Raw genomic sequence first — 13,721 nt, 5'->3', positions numbered from 1 at the left:
ATAATAATAATAATAATAATAATAATAATAATAATAATAATAATAATAATAATAATAATAATAATAATAATAATTTGGGAGAACAAAATATTTTTGCTTACCTTGTCAATGAGTCAATAAAAAACAAAATTAATTTTTTTTTTAAAACAAAAAAACAAGAAGTAACATTCATTTAATTCATACCAAAAAATATCAAGTTAATGAATTTGACTCGTACAAAAGGCAGGGTTACGATATTGGCCTCTTTTTTTTTTTTTTTTTTTTTTTTTGCCAAATTCGAGAAATTTGGCCTCTTTTGAGAGCAGTTGGCTTGAAGATTTTCTGATTTTTTTTTTGGGGGGGGGGGGTATTTTTTGGCCTTTTTGAGTTGGTAGATTTACTCAAGTCACCAAGTGACTGATAGTTATTTAAATCCATTAAAATCGACCTCTTAAAGCCACGAAAGCCTGTTTTGACCCATAGTTTATTGTACTCTATTAATAATAGACCTACTGCACATCATGTGCATGCGGTTCAGCCTACGATCTACATAGCCCTGTGCCAAACGGACAAATTATTACATCATTTCCAAATTTGATTTCCCTGACTGCCTGTTCCTGTTTCATCAAGGATTTTGTTTGAAGTGTGTTGGTGTTGTTGTGTGTAGTTAGATCTAGATATATCTTAGGTATAGATTTACATCTATCTAGGCCCTTAGGCATAAATTATAAATAAGGACCTGCATCTATTCAAAATGGAAATCATCTTATGACAGTGAAAGGAAATATAATCGTCAATGGGAGACAAAGTACACATGGGTAAGCAAAGCTTTGGGAAATTCACTAAGTGCTTTTTGTAAAGTTTGTAAATGCAGTGTAGCACCAAAAAGGCTTCCACGCTTGAAAAACACGAAGCAACAAAGAAGCACAAGAACAATGTTCCTGCACCATCATTTCAACAGTTGAGAGTGAGAATTATTCTGTTAAAAAAGCAGAGCTACAGCTCGCTGTTGGGGTAGCTTGCCTTGCACCATTTGGCCCATAGACCATCTGTGCATAGTGCAACATGATAGTGGAGGCACATTAGAAAATATTCATTTACATCGAGACAAATATTCAGGCCTCATTAGAAATGTTATTTCACCTTATGTAAAGAATGAACTCGTTGCTGAACTGAAGAGCAAAAAATCTGCGATCATAATCAACGAGTCAACTGACATATCAAAACATAAGAACTTGTGCATTTTAGTTTGTTTTTTTTCAGTAGCAAAAGAAAATGTGTTATGACTGCTACTTTTTAGTTCCTATTCAGGAAGCTAATTCTGAAAACATTTTCTCACTCATTGAGGGAGAGATTGCAAAGTGTGGACAGAAATTGAATAATTGTATTGGATAAGGTTCTGATGGTGCGTCCACAATGGTGGGTAAAAACAGCTCCGTCTGGACACGAATGAAATTAGTTTATCCATATTGTGTCTAAATGAGATGCATTTGCCAATCAATAGCTCTTTGTATTTAGCATGCTGTCTCTAAACTTTCATCAAAAATTGGATTTCTGATGTCCAAAATATCTCATTGGTTTTGTAACAGATTTGAGGAGAGAGTCATCAAAGCAATTATAGTGTCATGAACCAGCAAAACAGATCACGAGCCTGCAAGAATTGCACCACTACCTTTGAAAAAACATCAGCCACCAGATGGCTCGTCAGAGATAAAGTAATGTTCAATATTCTCATGAATTGGGAGGAGTTAAAAGTATTTGGAAAGTCTCGAGAGTATCCAGATACAAGGTACAAAGCAAGACTGATCAAAAACATGCTGATGGACGGAGTCAACTATTTATTCTTTGTTTTTGCCTTGCCAGTACTGCAGGAAATTGAAAAGATGAATTCTCAGACCCACAACTGCTTGACAACAAACTGGCACTTCATTTCAAAAGTCTTCAGTCTCATATTTACCACCATAACAGGAGCAAGGGCCGTGACGAGATTGACGAGATTTGCCAGGAAAGCTGATGAGTACCTCAAAACTAATGAAAAAAGCATTGATGCCATTATAAACATAACAGTGGTTATGAGCAGATGCAGAGACATGTTTCAAGGGGCTTTTAATCGACTGACTGCTCGTCTGCTGTCAGATGGCAAATATATTCAAAAACCTTGCAAAATTTAAACTGAGAACTGTCCTCTTATTGGGTGCATCTCAAAGGAGCTGCACGAAAGATAGAGAAACATAACAGTCTTCTGAGAAAGCTGGTGGGATCAACTTGGGGTGCTAGTCAAGTGCTCCTGAGGACATCCGCCCTGGGACTATGCTATTCCAACGCAGAGTATTGTGCTCCAGTGTGTCTCTTGCAGGAGATGATTACAAACAACTGACTTAATAAGATCAAATAGAGAGGGAATGGGGATACCCCTCTCAAGCACATAATGGACCATGCCCCTGTTTCGAGCCAAATTAAGTCTAGGCAACCCTTGTCTGTAGCTTCCTTGACTGTGAACAGAGCTGCATATACGAGATGGAAGTCAGTTTGGACGGACGAATTCAATCTCTCGAGGGGGCGGGGACATCGACTCTTGAAACTCGGGGAGAAGTTGCCAGGCTTTTCATCCAGCAAGAGGAGACATTGGGTGGCAGCCAATCGACTTTGGTCAAGATCCTGCTTAACAGCACGCTCACTACATCAGTGGGGACTTGCCACCTGTCCAACATGTACCCTTTGTGGTCAAGAGCCTGAAACCACAGAGCATCTTGTTGAATGGTGCGTTGTGACGAAGCTTCCACGATTGCGGTGATGAGTTTGCATCCTGCATAGATTGCCATAACATAGTACTGTTAGAAGCACCAGAAACTGCTGCCAAGTGAACAGACCACAATTTTATGAGTTGCCCTTCCAATCAACACCTTATGGAAAACAAGAAGAGTGAAATGAAGAGCAATATCGAAAACTTCCATTTGTGGATTGGGATATGGAAGTGTTTGGTGCACAGGAATTCCTCAGGAGACAGCAATTTGGGGTAGGTGTTCTTCAACTCACCACATTCAAAGAAATAGCTTTATACGCTCTCACATTCCTAGTAACACCTCTGAGTAATGCAATAGAAGAGAGGATCTTCTCACTAGTAACTTCAATAAAAGCAAAGCCTTGTAACAGACTCCATGTGCTGACCCTTGATTCCTTTATCAGGATAAGAGCCCATCTCGTACTCAGTGGCAAATGTTGTAGAGATTTCAAACCCACAGGAAATGCTTGATCTCTTCAAATCAATTATCGTATACACGAGAGTAGCACAAATGAGAACAACAGTAGCAGAAACATTGAAACTGAAGATGTGGTGGAGATGTCACATTTTTAAATAAATTAATTAAGCAGGCACATGCATTGAATTGTCATGAGGAAGAAACATTACCAAATTAAAAACAAATATCTGAAGGTAAACCAAATTATGCATGCGTGGAAAAATCACTATCCATTCACATTTTAGAAATCAGTTGCACCCTTTCAGGCACATTTTGAGTAGAAATATAGGTCTACATTAAACACAACAAGGCGAGAAAGACTTAATAAGACCGTTGTTTTGGTTTTCCGGCTCCATTTTGTTTTGTGAAAGGCTGTCATTATTCCCAGACGCCTGTCTGGGGATAATAAAAATTCGTTATCCCCAGACAGGTGTCTGGGGATAACCAATTTTTGTTATCCCCAGACACCTGTCTGAGGATACTATCCCCAGACGCATGTAGCAAGTGGGCAGAAAGATTTTATGCAAAATGCCAAACTAGGCGTGAAAAATACCAAATATTCTGGAAAAAATACTAGTGGTTGTGTCCCAAAACAGTTAATATATCAAGTGATATTTAACACAAGATGAAAGTAAATAGTGATCAAATGTCAAATCCAGCTCTTTTAAAAAAAATATTTTAAAGCAAATGGATCAATTAAATTTCTTTTGTTACTTTGATCTGAAAACGTCAAACTGGCAATTCGACTTTTTATTTTCAACCAGGAAGAAAGTTGTTAATCATCAAATCTGTTCATAGTCCACCAACCATTTAAATTTTCATTACCAACCTACCTGTTAACTTTATTGATCATCTCTTGTTTCTATAATTTGCTCATTCTGGCCACAATTTTGGGGACGACCGGGAATAATTTTTATGTCGCGGACGAATTCCTAGGCCATGGTGTTGTTCGCCCCAAAGCCCAAAACCCACACCTGTTATTTTCCTGTCTGCTTCGCACAAGACAATACAATTTAGTATCACACGTCCACAAAACTAGATCCAACAACATATTTTTATTCGAATCAGAGATGAAAATAACCTACCAAAACAAGGAGGCAAAAATGGTGGAAATATGTTTAGCTCATACTCATATATGAATTAAAAATATTCCGATAGCGGTGTGGATAGGCAGCTCAGTGGGTAAGATTCGACCCAGTCGCGACCGCCCCCCCCCCCCCCCCCCACTCATTTTTTTTTTTTACTTTTCTTTCTTTCTTCCCAATTGATTTTCATTGTTTTCACTTTTGTTCCGAGTTCCGAGCAAGAGTTTTTTTTTAATCAGTTGAATTTTTTATTTCTCCGATGATATTATTTCATTATTTAATTTGCTCTAGATCTATTACTATTATTGTTTTTTTGTTTTGTTTTGGTCAATGATAATAATAATAATAATAATAATAATAATAATAATAATAATAATAATAATAATAATAATAATAATAATAATAATAATAATTGTAGGCCTAATATTTGTAATATTTGTTATTATTATTACGATTACCATCATAATCATTATTATATTATTATCAATAATAGTATTATTTTTATTATTAATACTCTTATTATCATACTATTACTATTATTATTATTATTATTATTAATTGTTATTATTATTATTATTATTATTATTATTATTATTATTATTATTATTATTATTATTATTATTATTATTATTATTATGATTGTTAACACTATTCCCTGCTCCGAGGGAAATCTCTCTTTTTTTTTTATATTTTGACCTAAACCTTAGAGTTTTTTGTTTGCTAACCCTTTATGTAAATGTTCCGTTTCTGAGCATGAATTTCTTAAATTGTTTTTATTTTAAAACAATTATTGTTTTTATTTTTAAAACAATTATTGTTTTGTTTTTTTCTCCTCTATCTGACCATTTGGTCGCTCTCTGAATATTTCTGTTTGTTTGCTTTTTAATTATTCATTCTTTTAAGACACTATTTGAGATCGGAGTGGGGACGAATATATTTGCTAGAAACTAGAAAAAAACAAGAGAGAGAGAGAGAGAGAGAGAGAGAGAGAGAGAGAGAGAGAGAGAGAGAGGAGAGAGAGAGAGAGAGAGAGAGTTTAATAATAAAAAAAAGAGGTGGGGGGAGGATGGATGGGACATTTATCCCTTTCAACGTTCTGTAAAAAGAAGACGGAATTAAAAAAAAAAAAAAAAAAAGTGACGTTACCAGGATTCGAACCCACAACGTCGATTATGGTCAAAGTTCCAGGGCAGACGACTAAACCATTCGGCCATGACACCCACTTCGAAGTCGACGCATATTATGTATATGTAGTAACAACTGATTTTAATGTTGGTTAATTTTTGTTTTTATAGATATTTTATTAACTTTCCTTATTTCTATGTGCATCTGGAAACATTCCATATTCTGGAATGTGGATGATTGTTTAAAAGAGCGGAGTTTCAAATATGCGTCTGTGGATAATGAAAATTCGTTATCCCCAGACAGGTGTCTGGGGATAACAAATTTTTATTATCCCCAGACAGGTGTCTGGGGATAATCACAGCGTTTGTGAAATATTAAAAGCAGTCCTAAGTTTTATTTTCTATCAGGGTTAGCTCGGAATTTTTTTCTATTAAGGGTTAGTCATAAGTCTTAGTAAAGGTGCTGGGGTGTTTGCCTTAGAACGAGGAAGGCCTCTCGTGAATTTGACTTTTTAATTTTAATTTTTTTGTTTGTTTTGTTTTGTTTTTTTTTTTTTTACTTTTTTTTCGGTACAAATTTGGCCTTACCTGCCCAATCGAGCCTCGCAACCCTGATATCTACTGATAAAAGGGGACAATACAAAACAAATGTTCGGTCTTTTTGGCCTTCCTTGGGTTACAGCCAAACATGCAGATAATGACGAGAGGAAAAAAATATCTTTCTAGATATCTCTATTCTAACGTTTACATAATGAAGTCAAATTACCGTAAGGCTAGCACTATTCAGTATCTGATACTGAATAGTGGTTTTGCACTATTCAGTATCAGATACTGAATAGCGGTTTTCCACTATTCAGTATCTGATACTGAATAGTGGTTTTGCACTATTCAGTATCTGATACTGAATAGTGGTTTTGCACTATTCAGTATCTGACACTGAATGGTGGTTTTGCACTATATAATACGGTGGTTTTTTTTCCGAAACCCGACAAAGTTATGGGAAGAGGGCAGCTGTGGGAGTGAATCTCGGACTCAGAGAAGTGTACAACAGTGGGGAGTGAACCTGGGACTGGGTTTCAGCGGGTTTCGTAATAAAAAGCCGGACGACACCTGGCAATATCCGACAAAGTTATGGGACGTAGGCAGCAGCGTGTGTGTGTGTGTGTGTAGAGGCTGAGGGGGGGGGGGGGGGGGGGAGGGGGGGGGGGGAGGGGGGGGGGGTGAACCTGAGATTCAGGGAAGTGTACACCAGTGGGGAGTGAACCTGGGACTCTGGGTTTTATAAAAAAGCAATAACAAATTGGGGGGGGGGGGATTACTTTTGTACGAAACCCGACAATATGCGGCAAAGAAGTGGAAAGTAGGCAACGCATGGGGAGTGAACCTGGGACTCAGTGAAGTGTACACCAGTGGGGAGTGAACCTGAGACTATGGTTTTCGGCGAGCTTCAGCTAGTTTCATATAAAATCAATTACTTTTTTACAAAACCCGACGAAACCTTGCAATATCCAAGAAAGTTATGGGTAGTAGGCAACAGTGGGGAGTGAACCTGAGATTCGGGGAAGTGTACACCAGTGGGGAGTGAACCTGGGACTGGGTTTCGGCGGATTTTGTTATTTTAAAAAAGCAATTACTTTTTGTTTACGAAATGCGCCAAATGCCACCAAATTGGGGCAAAGTTATGGAAAGTAAGCAAATAATGGGGACTGAACCTGAGACTCAGGGAAGTGTACACCAGTAGGGAGTGAACCTGAGACTCTGGGTTTAGGCGAATTTCAGCGAGTTTCATATATAAGCAATTACTTTTTTATGAAACCCGATGAAACCTGGCAATATCCGACAAAGTTATTGAAGTAGGCAGTAGTGGGGGGTGAACCTGAGATTCATGGAAGTATACACATGTGGGGAGTGAACCTGAGACTCTGGTTTTCGGCGGGTTTCAGCGAGTTTCATATAAATGCAATTAATTTTATACGAAACCCGGCAATATCCGACAAAGTTATGGGAGATTCAGGGAAGTGTACGCCAGTGGGGAGTGAACCTGAGACTCTGGTTTTCAGCGTGCTTCACTGAGTTTCATATAAAAGCAATTACTCTTTTACGAAACCCGACGAAACCTGGCAATATCCGACAAAGTTATTGAAGTAGGCAACAGTGGGGGCTGAACCTGAGATTCAGGGAAGTGTACACTTGTGGGGAGTGAACCTGGGACTCTGGATATTGTAAAAAGACAATACCAAGGGGGAGGGGGAATTACTGTTTTACGAAACCCGCCAAAACCCGACAAAGTTTTGGGAAGCAGGCAGCAGTGGGGAGTGAATCTGGGATTTGGACACAGATGAGGATTGAACCTGGGACTGCGAGAGGCTGATACCAGTGGACAGTGAGCTCAGAATGTACTTTTATTTCGAAACCTACCGAAATTATCAAAAGTTATGGGAAGTGGGCACCATTGGGCAATGAACCGGGACTCAGGGAAGTGCACACCGGTTGAGAGTGAACCTGGGACTGTGAGAAGAGGATATCAGTGGAAATGAACCTGGGACTATGGGAGTTGGGTACCAGACGAGAATGAAGCAATTACTTTTTTTACGAAACCCGCCAAAACCCACCGAAAAACCATAGACTTAGGTTTACTCCCCAATAGTGTACACTTCCCTGAGTCTCAGGTTCACTCCCCCACTGTTGCCTACTTTCTTTCCATAACTTTGTTGGATATTGTTGGGTTTCGTAAAAAAGTAATTGCTTTTTTGTTACGAAACCCAGTCCCAGGTTCACTCCCCAATGGTGTACACTTCCCTGAGTCCCAGGTTCACTCCCCACTGCTGCCTGCTTCCCCTAACTTTGTCAGGTTTCGGCGTGTTTCGGCAGGTTTCAGGTTTCGTAAAAAAAGAAACACCCCTAAAAATACCACGTGTATTCAGTAAATAGATGTCAATTGTAGTCTAATATTCAGTATCTGTTTAAATTATTATTATTATTATTATTATTATTATTATTATTATTATTATTATTATTATCATTATTATTATTATTATTATTATTATTATTATTATTATTATTATTATTATTATTACTATTATTATTATTATTATTATATTATTATTATTATTATTATTATTATTATTATTATTATCACGTAAATTTTAATATAATACTGCAATTAATTCACGGAAGTACATCATTCAATTAAAAATGGCAGAAAGTCTGGCCACATATTTAATGAATCGGGATTGTCTTAGATGACAAAACAAACAAACAAACAAACAAACAAAAACAACAACAAGAACAACAACAACAACAAATATGACAAACAGAAAAAAGCAAGATTTTAAAAGTAATGAACAATAGAAGAGCACATCAATGAAAAACAACGAGATTATAACACATAAAAGATATTCGTAATAAATCGATAACTGATTAAATAACTCCTACTACTTGATTTAAAAATCATAATCATAATAATGATGACGATTACAACAACAACAATAATAATAATAGTAAGTAGAAATAATAATAATAATAATAATAATAATAATAATAATAATAATAATAATAATAATAATAATAATAGTAATAATAATAATAATAATAATAATAATAATAATAAAAATAATAATAATAATAATAATAATAGTATAATATAAACATTAAAATATATTACAAGCAAATAAAATGATTAAAACAAAAATATTGGGGAAAAATAAAAGTTTACCCGGCCGGGATTTGAACTCTCGAACCTTAAGTTCAGAGTCAAACAACTTATCCACCAAGCCATGGTGTCACTGAACTTTTAGTGACATTTAATCATGTCTATTTAGACATTAAAAAATGAATTTGAATGCCACTCTTCTTTTGATATTTTGAACTATGTTAATTGCACAATAGCAGAAATTTAATAATAACGATCAAAATATTTCTACAACTTTGAATCGGGCTGACAGTTACTGCACGAGTTCAATCTGGTAGTAGGTCAGCAGTTTATTTACATTCAACTGAGATTGTCGCACTTTTCACTCTCTCTATAATAAAAGAGTTCCTTATGGATACTGAATAGTGGCAAAGCACTATTCAGTATCTGATACTGAATAACCACTTCCTTACCGTAATTAAGTAAATACGACGGGAAAATGTGTGGAGGGGGTGTCAGGTAAGTCACCTAAATTCAGGACCGAGTTCTAAGTTCTTTAAGACTAACCTGAGCCTGATGAGTGCTGTGATGAAGTTGGTCGTGTATCCTGCACGCCAATTAGATAAGAAGGTGGAGGAAAAGTGAGAGAAATAGAAATGAGAAATGCCAATGCCAGACCACATCACGTGTGTGGAGTGGCGGGAGAACTCATCCAGTTCCGGGTCGGTCTTCGGGTTATTAACTATTCGCGTTTTGCCTAAGGTTAATAAATTTACATTATATCGCCTATGTACATTACATAAACTGTGGTAATACAACAATTTAACTTTAAAGGTCCGTGCGCTCAGGGGCGCGAATTATTCTCCCTCAGCGAGTGTCCTAGATTGCGGCCCTGAAGCTCTGGTGCCTTCTGTTCAGAAAGGAGCTGCTGGTCCATTCGTTGCTCCTAGTAAAATGGCCTCTGAAAACTGACCATGTGTGTCTTCAAAGGGATCGGATTGTGCACGTTTGCCTCAGCGGTAGAGACGCGGGTGTGTTGCCTATTTCTCCTGCGTGTTTTGCCAGTAGTATTCTGCACGATTTACCTGTTTTTTTCTTTACCACTGGGGCAAGCCACCACCTACTCGGTGCTTGGCCGAGGCTTCAATCCTCTCCCGGTGAAAGGACAGGGAGGGACTTTGCACTTCAATCCTGATAGAATTTCTGTTTTCCTTTCTCTGTTGCAAAGTGGGCTCTGACAAGAATCTGATTGATTGTACCCGGATGCAGCGATTTGCTTGTGGTTGGTAATTTATTTCTGGGACGACGGCCAAAAAGCAGTTGTGCTGGTGACAGGCCAAACCCTTTCTAGGGGAGTACTATTGTAGTCCAGCATACTTACTTACTTAATCCTCTTCGGGCCTTGAGGCACATAGGGCATCCACCAGACATCTCCATTTTTATTTATTTATTTATTTATTTATTTATTTATTTTTTTTGCGATCGGCTGCTTTTGCGTGGCTGTGTTCCAGGACAGGCCTGCTTCCTTTAATTCTTTCTCCACGGTCCTTCGCCAGGTTTCTTTGGGTCTTCCCCGCTTTCTCTTCCCATCTGCTGTCCAGTACAAAGCTGTCTTGGGAAGTGACCCTTTTTCCATTCTGGCCACATGACCCAGCCAACGCCATCTTCTTTTTATTTGGCTTTCAATACTAGTGCAGTCTGCTTTCTTTAATAGATCCACTATTTTTATTTTTGTAGGCCAAAATAAATTAAAAATTCTTTTTAAACACTTGTTCTGAAAGGCTTCTAGTTTATGTATTAAGGAGGATGTCATTTTCCAGCTTTCACTTCCATAAAGCAGTACACTTAAAACATTGCTCTTGTACATTTTCAGCTTTGTCTTTCTCATTATTTGTTTTGATTTCCAAAAGTTTTTCAGCATGCCGAAAGCCTGGTTTGCCTTTTGAATTCTGTGCTTGATATCGTGTTCTGCATTTCCGTCGTCTGTTATTTTGGATCCGAGGTAGGAGAACTCTGTTACCTTTTCAATTATATGTTCATCTATCCTAATTTCACTGTCATGTTTTGGATTCACCCTAATGTACACAGTCTTATCGAAATTTATTTTCAGTCCAATTTTCGAGGCGTTCTTCTTGTGTAGTACGTTTAGTTTCTCTAGTAATCCAGCATGGCCAGTTTTTTTTATTTGTTCCCTATTTCCAAAGACGCTTAATAGTTGGAACGCCTCGTTCCGCAAAACCGATAGTTTGTTGACAGTGCGGTGACATGGGCGTGTGTAATATTCCAAGGTTGTCACGACAGAATATTTTGAACTCCTATTATTGGAACTGAATACTACAGTCCATTCTCATAACTTCTGGAATGACATGAACACCTACAATTTGTAGCACGGTATTCACCACTGTTGAAGTACACATGTTGGCTAGCTTGTTGACTAGAATAAAGCGGGAATAATAATCAACTGTGATGAGATACTGATCCTCTGTGAACTCAAAAATGTCACAAGCTACATACGTCCTAAAAGGACATCTCTAGCTGAGGAGTTGGCTTAAGAAGTAGCTTAGCCTGTTGGTTTTTGAAGGAGGCACATTGAAACTTCTTCGATGTCCGCATTCATTCCAGGCCAGAACTAGACCTCTCTGGCTCTCTGCTTGGTTTTCACCACTCATAAGCGAGACTCGTGACCTAGTTTTATCATGTGACGTATGAGGCCGGGAGGTCTAGTAATCCGATTTCCCTTTAGAATGATGCCATTCACAACCATGAGTTCAACTCTGGAATCCCAGAAAGGATACGATAAGGTATTCGGAATGAATAGGAGGCTATGATTTGAGGATGGCGGTGAGCAGGTCTGCTAGTTCAGCTTCTGTGGCCTGTTGTGTCTTTTGGTACTTTTATCAATTATCGATATTAGTCTCTTCACTGTGGATATCTGCGTGATCCCCTTCTTGATTGGAAAGGTATGTTACGGGACAGAGTGGTTGTGGTCGAGAGGTTTCCGGAAAATCATTTCTAGAGGCCTGTAGTCATTATTTGAGACTACTGTGTGATTCCCAAATATATAACCATGGAATTACGAGTATGGTCGGAGCCACAACGCTTGCCGGAATATGACGATTGGTTAGCTGCAAAAGTTTTGTTAGTTTTAAATCTCGGCTTCTGTGGCTGCTTGAATGGCTTTGCTTTGAGCTCATGGAACTGGCTAGGAGTATAATCCGTACTTGTTTGTTTTGTTTGTTTTCCCTTGTTGTTGTTGCTTTGGGGTTTTTTTTTTGTTATTATTATTATTATTATTATTATTATTATTATTATTATTATTATTATTATTATTATTATTATTATTATTATTTATTATAATTATTATTATTATTATTATTATTATTATTATTATTATTATTATTATTATTGTTATTATTATTATTTATTTCTTTTTTTTTGTTTGTTTGTTTGTTTTGTTTTGTTTTGTTTCTGTTTTTTTTAAATTTTAAGTCATATTGCTCACAAATGCTAATTACTTTGGCTAGTGTCAGTTCTTCCCGCAATTTAGCAATCTGTCCTGTATTTTGCTGTCTACCACCCCCATCAATGATTCTATCCACAGGGATGTCATCAGGGTCAGTATAGTCGCAGTCCATTATCATTAACCTGAAATCTGCCACAAACATGTCAAAACTCTCTCCATTCCGCTGTTTTCTTTTCCCCAGGATGTGCCTAGCTATCCTTTTGTTCTTCCTTGGTCTCGGGTAAACCTCGAATTGTGCTAATACTTTTGAGGGATCATCTTTATCTCCTTCCTTCCAAGGCAACATCCTATACACTTCCCGGCCTTGAGAACCTATACATGTTCCATGCCAAGCGGCTTTTTGTTTGGGCGTAAGAGTGGACAAGGGCCCAGCGAACATAATTCTTGTGCGGCCCTTAAATCTAGTGAATTCTTTATAGAGATCTGATGCCCCCAAGTCAGGACCAGGTGTTCAAAGTTGAAACTGGCCACGGTACCAACACTTCTGACACCATTAATGTAAATCCCCTAAATTCAGGATCGAATTCTAAGTTCTATACACTCCAGCATGGTTTCATCGAGACATGCAAAAAAGTTTGAGGAAACCGTAATTCAAGGAAACCATGCACTGTCAAAACGGCTTGATAGAGAAGAGATGGAGAGAGAGAGAGAGAGAGAGAGAGAGAAAGAGAGAGAGAGAGAGAGAGAGAAAGAGAGAGAGAGAGAGAGAGAGAGACAGAGGTGCAGTGTGGCCATTTCACAACAATCATTGAAATTAGAATGAATGTCGAAGTGATAAGAATAAGCAGAAAGGTGTCGGTTATGCGAAACGGCGATGAAGTGTGTGAGTGACTGTGTGTATCTGCGTTTCTAAATAAGATACACACATGTCAATGCCACAGTAAATCATCAATGACCGGAATAACCAGCCGTATTTTTTTAAAACAACCTTTAATTAATCAAATCTTTTAACGCTGGCTGGGTGAAATTAGTTCGAGTAAACCGTGTTCGAGAAAGGAATGAAATAATGATAACAAAGAATAATAATGAAAAGGTTCGGGACATTCGAATGAGTTCGAGTAACCCGTGTGTTCGAGGAAACTGTGTTCGAGGAAACCGTGCCCGAAGAAGGCTAAAATGCTGAAACGTTGTTTGTTTTGT

At 37.6% G+C, this 13,721-nt stretch overlaps 1 protein-coding gene across 6 annotated transcripts in view; it reads right to left on the bottom strand.

Moving 5' to 3' along the window:
• LOC144956203 (stimulated by retinoic acid gene 6 protein-like) overlaps window positions 1-13,721 on the bottom strand; it is a 744,310-nt gene that overhangs the window by 728,096 nt on the left and 2,493 nt on the right. For 2 of the 6 annotated variants that reach the window (XM_078886644.1, XM_078886645.1), the window contains exon 1: window positions 3,433-3,598. The exons of the other annotated variants lie outside the window; for them this stretch is intronic. The gene's annotated coding sequence lies outside the window, so the exon portion shown is untranslated. Of the gene's footprint in view, window positions 1-3,432; window positions 3,599-13,721 lie in introns of those variants that run through there. 6 annotated transcript variants of the gene reach the window in all.

The sequence above is a fragment of the Berghia stephanieae genome, chromosome 10, assembly GCF_034508935.2.
Source record: "Berghia stephanieae isolate SIO BIC M18660-M18661 chromosome 10, UCSD_Bste_1.3, whole genome shotgun sequence".
In the NCBI taxonomy this organism is placed as follows: Eukaryota; Metazoa; Mollusca; class Gastropoda; order Nudibranchia; family Aeolidiidae; genus Berghia; species Berghia stephanieae.
The sequence above is the reverse complement of the archived record's forward strand: the minus strand, read 5'-3'. Positions and strand labels throughout refer to the sequence as shown.